Genomic DNA, 16,209 nt, shown 5'->3' on the forward strand with positions numbered 1-16,209 from the left:
ACTACACATCCCCCCTCGGACCACCCAGAGGGTGTTCCGAAACTAAATGATCACATAAACCAAAACAAAAACACAAACCCCACATATCACAGCTAAGAAAATATAAAAAAATTAAAAAAATAAAAAATTAAAAACCAAAAATAAAAAATAACTAAGAAGAACCCAAAGACATCATGCAAAAAATAGAAATCAACCAATAACAAAAAGAATCTTGAAAATAACAACCACAATTAAACTAAACACAGTCCATCAAGCACAAATTAATACAGAAACTACCAACGACCGATGTTTTCTTTGTCCTTGAAGCGCCAGGGACAGAGGTTACTAGCACATGAACCCAGTTGGAGAACAGCCTTTACCGCTTTCTCAGATTGATATCCTTTCCCAGTCAAGAGTGTTTTCTTCGTTGTGCTAGGAACAGAACCGCTTTCCTATCTTTGCATAACCACCACACCACTTCTCAACTGACATCAACCACATGATATAGAAAGAAACAAACAGTAATCGAAGCAAATAATCATAAAACATCACTTAACAAACAAATCATCAAAAGAGGAAACAAAATCAGAAAGCAAAACAGAATCCAGCTTTTGCTCATCAGCTACGTTGGTCAACATTAAAGCATTAATAGGAACATCCGAAATACACTTTCCAAAACATTTGATCAAAATACCAAGTAACATAATACAGATGATAATGACAACAAAAATAATAGCGACGGACCTGATCATATTACCAACACCTGAAAAAGCAGAATCAAAGAAATCTAACATATTCCAACCGTGTTCTTTATGTAAATCCTCTACACCCTTCTTGTTAGATTCATGAAAATCATGCAAAGCGTTACCAGAATCCGAAATATAACTGCAGCATTCACCGCCTATCAAAGCACAAGTACCACCCTGACTGGCCAAAATAATGTCCAAAGCCATTCTATTTTGGAGAGCTACATTCTTAGTTTCAGTCAATTCAGTGGCCAGGGCAGACACTACAGCATCCGAAGCATTAATGTGTTTTTCAAGAACGGATGATAAGGCACTTAATTCAGTCTGAGTGTTGTAGACACCATAACTTGGGAATATTAGGCCAAAAAACTTCTGAGCGGCAGACAACGCCCTACGACTACGATGGGTTGCTTGTTTGTGAAGTACAGACATCTCCTCCCGAGTAACTTTCCTAATCAAAGGTATCAGATGAGCCAAATAACAACCACCCTCAATCAAAGCAGGAAGCTTAGAGAATGCATCATTATCACACACAAGAAACACATGTTCCGGGAGTTGAAGCTCCGTACCAGGATACGAGAAAATGGTTCCACCTACACAAGACGCAGCCCCTAACTGACGAACCGAGCTGATCTTGGGCCGTACTTGAATGTCAATACAGGTTGTAACATTTACGAGAGGCATGACTTTAAGCTGCGTGGTGCCTCTCTGCCGTCTGGTAGTATTGGTATCATGTAATTTCATTTGAGGCACCATAGCACAATCAACAACTTTACATTTTAATCCAGAAATAACAACTGAACCCCTCCACCGTGTAGAAGTCACACTCCCAGAACATGACAGATGAGGACTCAATGCAGTACCATTTAATTGAGCGAACATAGCTTGGATAATATATATCTTCTTCGGACCTGTTGGTTGTGACAAATGTGTAAGCCTATCAATAATAACCTTCCCCACACCGCTAGGCCTATGGTGTTTGTTAACCGCTGCTGTCAGACGTTCCAACACACCAATATCCACACCTGCATAGGAAGAATTTAAAGGAACCAGAATCGTGCTGGGCTGACAAGAAGAGCTCTGGTTCTTGCCCTGTAAAACAAATGGGGCTAAACCCTGCCAATTATAATGAAGCCATTCTGCTTTAGTTAACGGTATGGGGAAAAACATAGGAGCAGACGCACTTACAGGGACCTGTTGACAAATCCAGCAATCAGAATAATTCATTTTTGAAGCAAAATCTTTCATGATACTAGTGGCAGAATTAGGGTGGGACCGTGTCCCCAGGTGATTAGAATCATACAACAAATAATCGTCAGTAGCAACTACAATCGCCTTCGTAGGAGCCTTCACAGCAACATTTTCAACCTTTCCTGGTAACTCATCGTGAACATATTTATGCACCAATGTCTCACAGTCCAACCTATAGTGGTGTGGATAGTCAGGCCTGGTCCTACAAATTTTGTCCTTGAAATTGTTGGATTTACTAGACACCGGTTCACCGATATCACGTCTAGCACACCAATACGAGCTCTCTTCCTGGTCAACATTAGTTAATGTCACACGAGTTTCTTGCATGTTGCTTGAGTACTGATCAAGTGTAATATATGTAGTATCCAATAAATACCACTCGCTCTCTTCGGCGGTATAGATCAAACAATCATCAATAGTACAACGTGAATGTGGGCAAGTAAAAGCTCTACTTGCTATGATCATTCTTCTCTGACGTCCAGGCATAACAGTGTGTGAGTAAAGTGTAACACTGTCCAAAGAAGTCAATGGGGTAGGAACACTAAGGGGTATATCAGTCTCTGAAACGGCATGGCTTGAGTTTCCTCCTAATTGGCCTTGGTGTTTTACGGGGTCTGACTGGTTGAGGTGTATCACTGACAGGTCTGTGTCTCTCAATGGTACCTCGGTCCGGGCAGCCGCCCGGGTTGCTGACATCTCCGTCTGGAGCATTGTCAGGGTCGGAAGGGGTGACAACAGGGGCAACACCAGGCTCGGTAGAACCCCCAAGAGGGGTGTCGCAGTCACTGGATCCTTCACGGTCTCCGTTGACCCACTCATCAGTGGGCTGGACAGGGTCTGGGACGAGGCCCCCGGCATCATCTGCATCATGACGCAGATACTCACCAACATCTTCGTCAGCCTGGATGTCCAAGCTGTGGACTTCCTCGTCCCCAGGGATCTCCTCACCATCCTGCTGAGGTTCTCCCTCATCGTCCTCATTGGGTGCCTTGATGCAGTGATGAACGTGATACCAGGTGGGGGACCCCTTGATCTGGAGGGCAGTCCCAGTGCACCGAACGACCTCGTAAGGTCCTTCCCGTCGAGCCTCATGCCACTTCCGTCTGTAGACCTTCACGTATACCTTGTCACCCGGTTGCAACGCGTCCTTCCTCTCCTGTGCGTTCACCTCCTCCTCACGTTCCTGTTTGTGGAGCACATAAGAAGAGATACTCTTTTGCCGGTTAGTCATGTACTGTACATAGGCTTTCATGTCACTCTCCAGGAGAGCCAAACTTGGCCCTTTCCCACTGGTTCGTACACAGGGAGCTGTCATTATCCTCCCCATTACCAGTTCATGGGGAGTCAAGTGCAGCCCTCGAATCTCACTGGAACGACAGGCCATCAATGCAAGAGGGAGTCCTTCCAACCAATTAAGACCTGTATGCTTACAGACCTTAGAAAGACGGTTCTTAAGGACCCCGTTCATCCTCTCTACTATCCCCTGGCTTTGAGGTGAGTAAATACACCCAAGTCTCTGCTTGATTCCCAACTTTTGTAGTATAAGCTTTACCGTCTTATCCACAAATTCCTTACCATTGTCTGACGATATCCTATCTGGAATTCCAAACCTAGGCATGACTTCCCTGCATAGGAACTTTGCTACAGACTGAGCATCCTTTCTTCGAGTGGGGCAAGCTTCTACCCATCTGCTGAACCTGTCTACTACAACTAGCATGTACCTGTATCCTGCAATAGGTTGAATCATGTCCACATAATCAATCACTAAATGTTTCATTGGCCCGTTTGGGGTAGGGATATGCCCAGTTCCCACTGGTATTCCAGGTCTGATATTGTTCTTCAAACAGACCACACATTGACCAAGGACATGGTCTATTTGTTCCAACAAATATGGAGCCCAAAAACCATATTCCTTGGTGATCTTGCGTCTTACCTCCCCCCTGGACACATGCGCTAATCCATGAGCTTCCTGTATCAGTACGCCTAATAAATCTGGGGGTGCCACAACCAGCCCCTCATGATTTCTCCATAGACCTGTGTCATCCTGACTAGCTCCTCTTGTTAACCATAAGTTTTTGTCTAGCGCATTTGCCTCACTCTGTAACATCAACAAATCCTCAAGCGTGACCATGCCCTGTAACTGTACTTCATGTGTGACCAGCAGAACTTTACCTGCTTTGTCTGCTCCTGTAATAGCTTTGGCTGCATCATCTGCAGCCCTGTTACCTTGTGTGACATGTGATGAGTCAGATCTGTGTGCGGCACACTTCACTATGGCTAATTCCCTTGGTTTCATCATGGCTTGTAACAGCTTCATGATTTGAGCGTGGTGCTGAATAGGCGAACCATCAGTTTTCTTAAAACCCCGTCCCTTCCATACAGCTCCATGTAAATGACACACATTGTGGGCATAGGCAGAGTCGGTGTATACTGTCACTCTTTGTCCGGTTCCCAAATTGCATGCTTCTGTGAGGGCAATCAATTCAGCCAACTGAGCTGAACAAGGCTGAGGAACAGCCTCGGCTTGTTCCACAATGAACCCCGAATTTTGGGATCGGACTATGGCATACCCGGCACGTAAATGTTCTCCTACCCGGTAACAAGATCCATCAGTCCAATACTCAACGTCAGCTTCCTTTAAAGGCAAAGCTAGTAGATCTGCTCTAAGCTTAGAGTACCTCGTAGCTTCCTTCACACAATCGTGTGGTTCCCCATCTTCTGGGGTTGGCAAGGTCTCTGCTGGGTTAAGTGTGTTACATCTTAGTAATGTTACATCTTCCCTTTCCAACATCCTGTAATAATCCCTAATCCTAGGCATCGTCAAAGTGTACTTGCCTTGATTCAAGAGGTTCCTTAGACTGTGGTGGCAGAGAATGGTAATTGGGTACCCCATTGTTAAGGCTGTTGCCTTCTCGTACATAAGATAAGCCCCGGCCATTGCTCTGTAACATGGCGCGAAACCCATTTCTACCTCTGAATATGCGACAGAGTAATAGGCTACGGGCTGTGGACTAGGTCCAATGCCTGTTGGTTGCGTAAGAACAGCGCAGGCATACTTCCCCTCGGCTGAAGAAGAAACATACAATCCAAATTCTTTGGAATAATCTGGAAGCGCTAAAGCTGGCGCTTCTTGCAATTTGTGTTTAATTGTCTCAAACGCCAAATCAGCTTCCCTTGTCCAAGTAATGCAAGATTGGAGGTTATCGCTACCTGTTTCCTTAATCATCCCCCTCAATGGAGCGACTAGTCTAGAGTAATCCTCCACCCATGCTGAACTATCCCCAGTAATGCCCAAAAACATCATCATTTCCCTAACCGTTCGTGGTTTTGGAGCCTTCTGAATAGCTTCCAAATGTTCATTTGTGACGCTGCGATGTCCCTGTGTAATGGATTGTCCTAAGTAAGTTACCTTTTCCTGACAATACTGTAGCTTCTTTTTAGACACCTTGTGTCCCTTCTCCGCCAAAACCTTTAACAGTTTGACGGAATCCCTGTGACATGTTTCTTCATCTGGGGCACAAAGGAGTATGTCATCCATGTACTGAATGGCAGTACTACTTATCATCTGTTCTAACCCGTCTAAGTCCTCCCTTAAGACCTGATTAAAAACATGAGGACTGTGTTTGTACCCCTGTGGCATTCTGGTATATTGATAATGCTGACCTTTGTAGGTAAACCCAAATAACCCTTGACTTTCTACACTAAGAGGTATAGAAAAGAAAGCCCCGCATAAATCAATCACTGTAAATACTTTGGCTGTAGATGGAATCTGAGTCAACAGCACATGAGGATCAGGAACTTCAGCTGGATAGCTGACGACTACCTCATTCACAGCCCGTAGGTCATGTACCAGACGATATGAACCATCAGGTTTCGTCACTGGCAGAAGAGGTGTATTGCTTAACGGATATTGAGTTATCTTCAGGACTCCTGCCTCTAACAGTCCTTTGATCTGTGGCTCAATTCCATCAATTGCTTCCTGTTTCAATGGGTATTGGTTTTTCCAAGGGGGTTCTGCACCCGGTATGAGTTCAACTCTCAATGGACGAGCTGATTTCACAAATCCAATGTCTGTACTGTTCTTTGCCCACAGGTCGGCTGGCACGTTCTGCATCATTTCTTCTCTGAGGTCTCTGTCAGCTTGTACAGGAAGGATTAGCTGGTTCATTAGCTTCACAGTCTGCGGATGTCCTATTCCTTGAGCAGAGATCATCAGTTTGGTGAACTGTCCATCAATGCTCCTCCAGATAGCAGGGTTTTCTTTTGTCGTTACAAATCTGGCTTTTTCTGAGTCTGCCATCATTGCCCCTAAATGCTTCTGCTTATAGTGTTCAGATATCATAAGTGTCACATGAGGGATGCTACCCTCAATCTTATGCTCCTGATCTAGATAAGTGTCACTGTTTATCTTCATAGCCACTCCCTGAGGGCCTAGGATTATACAACTTGCACTAAGCTGTACCTGTTTTGGCTGATGCTTCAGCCACTCATCTGGGGTTGCATCTGCAACTTCTCTAAAATACTGGAGTGTACAATGCAATGGATCAGTAGGCCTTCTGGCCTCTGCCATGTGTGCCAGGATATAATTGTCCCACATCCTTGCTGGTTCCATTAGGTCTGGGCTAAGCCCTCCCACCCAATATACCATAGATGCGTTGTTGTCCATCATGACAGACAGTTGTCTGTTCTCTTGTGGCACTGTCACCTGACAGCCGTCCGGTGTGCATTTCACGGTACAATTTAACTGGCATAGTGCATCTCTCCCTAGTAGCCCTATTGGCGTGTGTTCTGATACAAGTATTGACAGATTTGCTCTCTGTCCTTTGTACTCTAAGCTTACAAGCTCAGTGGTAGGGATCAGCTGTTTAATTCCCTCGAATCCGATTGTCTTCACATATTTCCCAGACATAGGAAGGTGCGTGGCGTCTTCAGGCTTCAGACAGGTGTAGGCTGCTCCACTGTCCACCATCAATTCTAATGGACGTTGGTTGACCGACACCCATATTGTAGGTTCATCTTCAGGCCTGTTTGTCACCACCAGCTGGCACCCCCCTTTCGGATCTTCTGGGCACCCCTATAGCGCAGCTGCTGGGCCTCCATAGGGGTTCACCACTCCTGGAGCCGGTGCAGCAGGGGGCTTATCTCCTCCTTTCTGTTTCCCCCCTGCGCCCCCCTGGTTCTTCTTAAAGCAGGTACGTTTTAAGTGTCCATACTGGCCGCATACGAAACATGGTCCTAGTACCCTCCTCGGTGCTGTGGTCCATCCCTCTTGTGGTGGTCCTTGGCCAGGCTGGTTGTATGGAACCACTTGCACCCCTGGTGGCCCCTGTGGGTATGGATTCCCCCCTTGTGGCCCCTGTGGGTATGACTGGGGAGGGACAATTTGCAGTTGCTGTGGCTGAGATGGGACCTGTAGGGCTATAGTCTGCTCTCTCTCTTTGGTTTTCTTGCCTTCTGTCAATTGCACTTGAGTTAGTTTTCTGAGTGAGTCCTCGTCTTGTGCCTTCTGTGCCTGAATCTTCTTTCTAAATAATTCTACTTGGTGTGCTATGTTGTCTATATAAACAGCCTTGCTCATGTGTCGTAGGCCCACCACTTCTGCTAACTTGTTCTTAACTGGGGTAGGGAGACCTTGTTGAATCTTTTCCCTGATTATGGCTTTTTCTAACGGGTTATCTTCGGCATCCTTCCCTGTCACACTTCTCCATTGAGAGTGCACACGGGCAACGTACCCCCGGGGATTTTCATCTCCCCCCAGTGGCTTCACAATGACATTGTCTGGATGAATGTGAGTAGGGTATGTTTCTCTGATTGCCTTCCACAGCTTGCCTCTGTTTGCTGCGAAGAGTTCTGGATCATAAACGGATGTATCGATATATCTATGAAGTCCCGCCTTCATCAATATTTCCTGCATGGTGTCCAATCCTGTAATGGTAGCTAAGAGTCTTTTCAAATCCCCCATAGCAGCGTGCGTCCCTGTCAATCTCACGTCGACTTGCGCCGTCCAAGGGTGGCCTCCATCTTCCAGGACTGGGAGTTTTTCGATCACTTCTGACAGATCCGTATGATTCCAAGGACGATATTCCATCTGGTTACCTCGAATCAGCACTGGGAAGTTCCCCTGAGTTTCCTCTTCTTCCGATGCTGTTTCATAATCGCTTACTTGTGGCTCTTGTGGCTCCGTTTTTACTTCCCGCCTTGGTGTCGCTTCCCGCCTTGGTGTCGCTTCCCGCCTTGGTGTCGCTTCCCGCCTTGGTGTCGCTTCCCGCCTTGGTGTCGCTCCGGACCTTGGGGAGTTCAACCGGGATGCAGGTGATGCTGCCGCTTGAGATTGACGACACGTTTCTCTCTCTACGTCTAGGTCCTGCAGCTGTTGTCTGTAGTCCTCTTCGTTTCTTAGGATTTTCGCACGGAGTTTTCTTGCCCTCCTTTCTCCCTCCTCTTCATCCCTGTCTTCCTGCAGCTTCTTCTTCTTTTGCTCTAAGCTCTCTCTTCTCTTCCCTGCCTTCAGAGACTTCTGCTCATCTTCAGAACTATTTTCTTCTTTTCCCTTCTTATAGCGTATTTTCCCTCCCTGCTTTTCGGCCCTGGCTAGTAGTTTTCTTATTGGAGAACTGTAGCCTCCTTGTGCATTGCTGTCATCACTGGAATCTTTGCCATCTCCTCCACTGCCATCTTCACCGTCATCCGTCTTGTCCCTCCTGTCGTCCTCTTTTCCCCTCAGCTCCTCCTTCTTTTTCTGTTTGGCACCTGACCTGTTCTCTGGTTCGAAGTCCACGGTCACTTTCGCTCTTCCCCTCTCTAGTACATTTTCATCCTTATCTTTGATAGTGAAGGTTCCACTCGTACTTAGGACAGGGACCTGAGGGTAGATCCGCTGAGAATTGTCCTCCAGTCTCTTGGCATAGGGAGGAGGACTGGAGATTGGAGCTGTGTGTGAGAATGGAATGTTCACTTTCTCTTCCATTGCTTTGGCCAATTCATCTCTTTTTTCTGGATCCATGTGAGCTGTTTTCTCTTTCCAAGCTAATGCTACTTTCTGCCCCTCTACCTTGAAGAGGTCTAAAATAGCTAACTCTAACCTGCGTTTCTCTGATCTAATCTTTCCTTTTTGATGCGCCTTATGTGCATTGATAAGTATCTCCAATGTTGCAATTAATTGTAAATCAAAGGTGCCCTCTGCTGGCCATGGTTGTTCAATGTCTGCCCAACGAATATTCCATTTAGTTGATATCTCGCTAATCTCCTTAACAAGAGGATTCATTTTTTCCACTATAGCCACAGGAGATGAATTTGCTAATATTCCCTTGCCTGTATTAACAGCCCTCACAATGTTACTGGGTTTGGCTCCCATGTTTGAAATATTTATACTGCTTAATATGCTGAAAATATGCTATAAGGTGTACTTTCCTTACAACCCACCTTCTGTTGCTGTATCTGCTAAACAGATGCTAGTCCAACTCTTAACTGTGTCAACTGTCCACACAGAACACTACAACTCCGGAACAACGGATTGTTTCAGTGGTATTGTGTATTATTGACTTAAATGTAATCTATGTGTATGCGTTTTAATCTAAATGGTTTTTTCCCTTATTATGTATGAATGTGTCACTTAATTGCTCAATCAATATTAATTATAGTTCAGGTCAACTTAATTATTAAACTACAAAGGCTGTTCAACACAATTATCAAATTACAAAAAGCAGGTCACGCTTTAAGTCTTTCTGATCCACAACCCCTTGCTTGATCAATCCTCAGATAGAAACTGTTCTGCTATTCTTTAATCAAGAACTGTGAAAAAAGAACTTAACTTCAAATAAAAAGATGTAAAACACGAATATTAATCACGACCTGTAAAGAAATCGACTTGTCATTGGGAAGGAATAAAATGATTAATTATTCATTACAATCTGTAAGGAAATCGATTTGTTATTTGAAAGGAACAAAATGATCAATTATCAATTACAATCTGTGAGGAAATCGACCTGCTACTTGGAAGGAATGCACAATCAACTAGACTTAGTCATTTACACTTCATTAATGTAATCCTGTGGAAGAAAACGTCATCCCTAGACCACTATAAACCAATTGAGCAAAGTTTTGTGAAAACTAAAAATGAAATAATCTGAATAATTAATTAAATCAATTTGTAATTACTTAAATTAATTGAAGTAACCCTCCATTTATCATTGTAAAAGACTATATCGTCGACCTCAGGCGGATGCACTGATGGAGAACCAGTGTTCCAGTGTGATTCGTATTCCGTCCACTGGAGAGCAGCAAACAATTAAAAATGTCTTATATTGTTTCATCCACTAGAGGGCAGTACACAATTAAAAACGTCCTATCTTGTTTTATCCACCAGAGGGCAGTACACAATTAAAAACGTCCTATCTTGTTTTATCCACCAGAGGGCAGTACACAATTAAAAACGTCCTATCGTGTCTCTTCCACTAGATGGCAGTAAAGAATTAAAAACGTCCTATCGTGTCTCGACCAGTAGAGGCCGCCACACCGAAGATGTTTTACAGAATGACTATCTTACCTAAAACTCTCAATCTATCTTTTTTATTTTTACAATCTATCCCTAAATCAATTGTTAAGTGAAATGAATGAATGATTCGTTAGAATTATTCACTATACCATCATATACATTGATTTAAAACTTATGGAATCAATCAATTGTTCTGGGAAACAGAAAATGAATGCTCTGAATAATTAATTCAACTGATAAGTAATTAATTAAATTAATTAAAGTAATTTGCTATAGAACACTCAATTAAAAACTTCAATCTATGAGTGATCTCTACAGATCTCTCGTCAACATTCTATGCAAGCAGGCAGGGCCGTTTTATTGGGGTCTGTGACCCTGCTGTGATTCTGCTCAGGGAAAGCAGCCTTGTCTAGACTCACGCACAAATTGCCTCATATGTTTTGAATCTAACCTATAGTCACAATCTATCTTTACTTTTAACAAACTATGACAAATATCTTTAAACTACGTTAAATCTATGTAATGCAACAATCACACGCAACGTGTCTGTATGTTTGAACAACAGAAGAAGAAGGAAGAGAGGGAGGGGCCTTTGTCCTTCTCTGTGGGGAAACCCCCGCGTGTTTGTAGCCTGCTTTAAAACAATCTCTTTAAACTTATTTGAAATACCCCGAGATCAATTCATTCTATCTCTATTTTTATCAATCCCAGTCTATGTGTATGGTTTTATCGTTATCTTTTAAGAGATGAGTACTGGCATTTATCAAAACCCGCGCGTGTGTATTTGAAAAAAATGAATGTCAGGGGGAAAAAAGCCAAGACTGTAAGATTAATCTTCACAACACTGCTTTTCCACAATAATTATTATTCTCCACGACACAGCAATTCTCAAGATAATCTTATTCAAATACTTCTAAAATGGCACATGCTTTTTACTAGGCCCTGTGTGTCCACTAAGCCTGCCTCCATCCACACAAAGGAAGAAATTGGCGCCAACTCAGACATGCATCCACACAAAGGAAAAATAGCGCCCTTTCCAACTAGCGGCCTTGTTCGCAGGTCTGACATGCGTTTCAGACAAAGAAATAATATGGCGCCCTTTCTACTCACTAGCACGGACTCTGCTCTTTCAAACTAGGAATTCCAATTCCATACCATTCGAATAGAGCTATCTCCTGAGCTTTTACACTCCACCAGACTATTGCCTGATACAAATCACAGTTATTAGCCCGCTTAGAAAAACGTCTTCCCCTAGCTTATGCTAATACCTTGTTCTTAAAACAAGACTACAGCAGCTGTTCTCTGCTATACCACAATAATAACCACACACACGATAAAAATCGTACAATTAAAACACTTTTCTCAATACAGGCTTTATAACCCGGCTCTCTCTGACTACTCTACCCAGTTATATATTAAAGAAGATCCGTTTAAAATATAGCTTACACAGTCTAATTTGCACAGCTTCGCCTTGTACTTACTGTTCCCCTGGAGAGCTGCAAAACGACCGATCCAGAGCTATTAAAAAGGGTCCCTTCGTGGTTGCCACTTATGTCGAATATTTTCTCTGTTTCAGTGATACAAGAAGAGGTGGAAACTTCTGGCCCAGGTTTAAAAGTATTTATTCAAAAAAGGTCGGGTCTTCAGATTACAGGCACACTAAACAGTCACAGTCGAGATAGTCAGCAGAGCAGCCCGCTCGCGCCTCTGCACAGAAGTCTTATAGCCTTCCTCCTAGGCCTCTGATTGGCCTAGACCCTCGGGGGCGTGCATATGCGTGTGTGTGTGACTGCGCATGCGCAACAATTCGTGTGTGTGTGTCAGCACATGTGCGACAACTCGTGTGTGTGTGTCAGCACATGTGCGACAATTGAGATCGTTTGTAAATGAAATAATAAAGTATTCAATAAAGTGTATTTGAGGTAATAAAAATATACGTGTAATATGTGTAAAATATACGTGAATATATGTGTAAAATATACGTGAATATAAGAAGGCCATTAATGTGTAAAAATATACTACAGTACTGTATAACATGATAGCCATCTATGCACTGTATATAAGATGATGACCACGGGTCTTTCTGCTGCTGACCAAGGGGTTGAGTTCACTTGTTGAGGCCCAATTTTGTTTTAGACTCTGTAGGCTACTGTATTTGTTTATTAAGACTTAAGATATATTATCTGAATTTCTCTTGTTTTATCAAATGTTCCAATTATTTTCATTTCTTGTGCTGGTTTAAAATTGCAGGAAACTAGCACAAATAATTGTGTGGGAGAGAGGGGCCGCCGCTACCAAAACGTGCACAGTTTTGGGTCGCTCCACCACCAAAAACTCTCACTCCAAACTTTTGGTGAAACATGGCAGCCCTAAAGTGTTTCTAATTTCGACACCAACACCACGATGTGTGTGTTCAGGGATGCATGAAGCTGGGGGCAGGAGGAGAACAATATGAAACGATGAAGGTTGGGGTAGTAGCCTATAGTTCCTGTAAGAAACTCAAACCACTTTCACCACTAGAAATCGACAGCGCATTGCAGATGTGTTGTCTCCAGACACACTCCCGCGTTTTCTGACAACAACAGACATATCTGAAACGTCATTTCGCCTAGTCTAAACTCTAATTTAAGATATCTGTAATAACATTTCGACTAGGTGTAACCGGCTCGGACTGTCTCGAGTCGATCACCTGCGTTGTGTTCTGTGCTGACCGATGACAGGACGCCGATGTGTAGCTACTTTAGGCACTTTTAATCTGTACAATGCACACAAAAATAATGAAAACATCAATACATGCAGGTATCTTCTCAGCACGAGTCAACCTCTCTCTCCGTCTCATAGAATGCAGACTGCTATCTAATAGTAATAATAATAATAAACAGAAAATAAAGTATTTAGATTTTGGCTTTTACATTTTACAACATGAAATAAACCACCTTCTTTTCACTAATCACTTTCCCCTCACGTACAGTGACATGTATGATAAAATGCTTTACATCTAGCAGTTCAGTGCCATTAAACATTGAACAAAAGAAAACATTTCAACACATTACATTTTGAACCTGGTATTGGGAGTAGCAACATACCTGTACAATGCACACGAAAATAATGAAAATATCAATACATGCAGGTATCTTCTTAGCACGAGTCAACCTAGCACAAAAAAAGGACAACTGAAACATTTCAGCTAACTGACACAGAGAACAGTGACGAGCGCTAGCATACAGAAAAATGAACCACAAAGTTAGCTAAATTAAACTCTTAAACTCTCTAAAACGCTCAAAACACCAATGTGTTCAATACAACATGACAGAATTTATGTGCACTCATCTTTAAATGCATGTACAACTTCTCATGTGCACTCAAATTAAAGTTATGACAAGTATATTACAAGTTTACATTGCATTGCTGTAGACACGTACCTCTCCGTCTCATAGAATGCAGACTGAGAGAGAAACGCGGAAAATGCAGCCTATAGCCACCACTGTCCTCTAGGGGCGCAATTACACACAAATCTCCCAATTCCTACACATTACAATGAACAATACCAGATTTTGGTGAAATAAAACTTACCTAACCACAAAATATAAAATGAAAGGTTACAAAAACATGACTCATTCCTTAACCTGTTACATAGGCAGAATGAAAGTTAAAGATATCACCAATTGTTGAGATATCAATCATTAAAATGAATTTCAAGATATCTATAACTTTATAATAGATATCTACAATTAAATTACGACTATGACTAATTCCAGTTTGAGATATCTACAACTTCATTCAAGATATCTTCAATTTAATTAAAGATATCTTAAAGGACAATGTAGATATCTTGAATTAATGGGAATTAAAGATATCTTGAACTGGAATTATGACTAGTCAGAATGAAACCGTAGATATCTGAAACTGGAATTACAACTAGTCATAATTCAGTTGCAGATATCGGCAATGTGAATAGCTGATATCTACAACTGAATTGTAGATATCTGTAATGACAAAACCCATACAGTTGAATGGCAAAATACATTTGAATCTTACTAGTCAAAATATAATTACAGATATCTAAAATGTGAGTTTCGATTAGTCAAAATATAATTAAAGATATCTTGAATTTTAGTTTTGACTAGGCAAAATGATGTTGCAGATATCAGTAATGAATATCCATTGTAGATAATAAATGTTAAAACGGCTTGCCATACAACTGTCAATATCCAAGTTTACGTATTTGTGATATCGATATAACTCTATAGGACAAACGGTTCAAAAGTTATGGCCTTCTTCTTCTTTCGTGTAACGTCAGAGGTCCAACTCGGTGTCGCGTAGCCATGCCCGCATCTCTGGTTCTAGGTCGAAGAGGCTGGCTTCTGAGGGTGGTCTATATAAGGGGCAGATGGTGATTATGTGGTTGGCGGTCTGCTCTGGGTCACCGCACTCGCATGCCGCACTGTCCGCCAGGCCCCACGCCTTCATTGATGTTTTAAAGCGACCGACACCAGTTCGTAGACGGTTCAGTGTGGTCCATTGCCGGCGTGGTAGGTCGTCTCCTCCAATGGCGCCATCTCCTGGGTCCCAGATGTAGCGGTGGATTCGGGAGGGCACGGCTGACTCCCACTCCTGCTTCCAAGCTGCTGCCAACCATGCATCTCTGGAGATGTCCTCAGAGGTGGAGTTGAGCATGTCTTGTGCTGCCTTGTTGTAAGGGTGGCGGGTCTTGAGTCTGCTTGGAGGTGCTGGTGTTATGGTAGGATGTGCCAGTCATACTTTTGTGCCTTCCTGGCCAGGGCGACGGTGGCAGCCTCCCGTCGGAGGCCGGCCGGTGCTATTCCCGCGAGGACTGGCAAGAGGGACACAGGGGTAGGCTTCAAGCATCCAGTTATTATTCTGAGGGAGGTATTGATAGCCACGTCGACCTTTCTCGCATGAGGGCTTCTGCTCCAGACTGGGGCGCAGTATTCCGCAGCAGAGAAGTTATGGCCTCTCAACGTTGAAGAATTCAATGTGTATGTTTCAGAAGAATTCAATGTTAACCAATTCGAATATGGGTTGTTAAGTTTGACGTCACGCGTGACGTTTAGCAATTTCCGGGTCCAAATAAAGAATTCCCCGCACCAGAGTACCAGTGTACCACAGCGGTAGAATGACAGTTCAATCGTTTTTTAGACTCGGATCTATTCATACAACAAGGGACACAGCACTTTCCCGTGTTTCCCATATTGTCAGCGTCTTTGAGCCTCGGCAAAGCGCTATACAAATATAATGAATTATTATTATTTATGCGGCATTTCGAAGAGAGCGCCTCAGCCAATGTTGGACGCGGAAACACGTTACGACTTAACAACCGATAACCGCCCCCTTCTGGAATTTTGGCGTAAAATAAATAAATAAATAAAAGAAAAATAGACCTATATTTGTGGGAGTCATGGCCATTTTTTCTGAAAACGGAACAGGGCCGAATAACTAACAGTTACAATACGGCTATCACTTTCCATTCATTTTGGAATAACTCGGGCTTTTATTTTGAAGCCGCGAAACCGGAAGTCCAGATGTTGCTATGGAGCTTATTCCTGCTGACTGAGAGAACACCGACCTGCCATACAACGACAAAGTTGACAAAGTGAATCTGTGGTTGTCAGACATGTGTTGATCAACATCCCAATGACCTTCCGGAGATGTTTAGAAACATGACGAAAATGTTCCGGTGACACGCGGTGTCTCAGTGCACACAGAAGTCATCATGTG

Source organism: Nansenia antarctica, assembly GCF_963989245.1.
Source record: "Nansenia antarctica genome assembly, chromosome: 12".
Classification (NCBI taxonomy): domain Eukaryota; kingdom Metazoa; phylum Chordata; class Actinopteri; order Argentiniformes; family Microstomatidae; genus Nansenia; species Nansenia antarctica.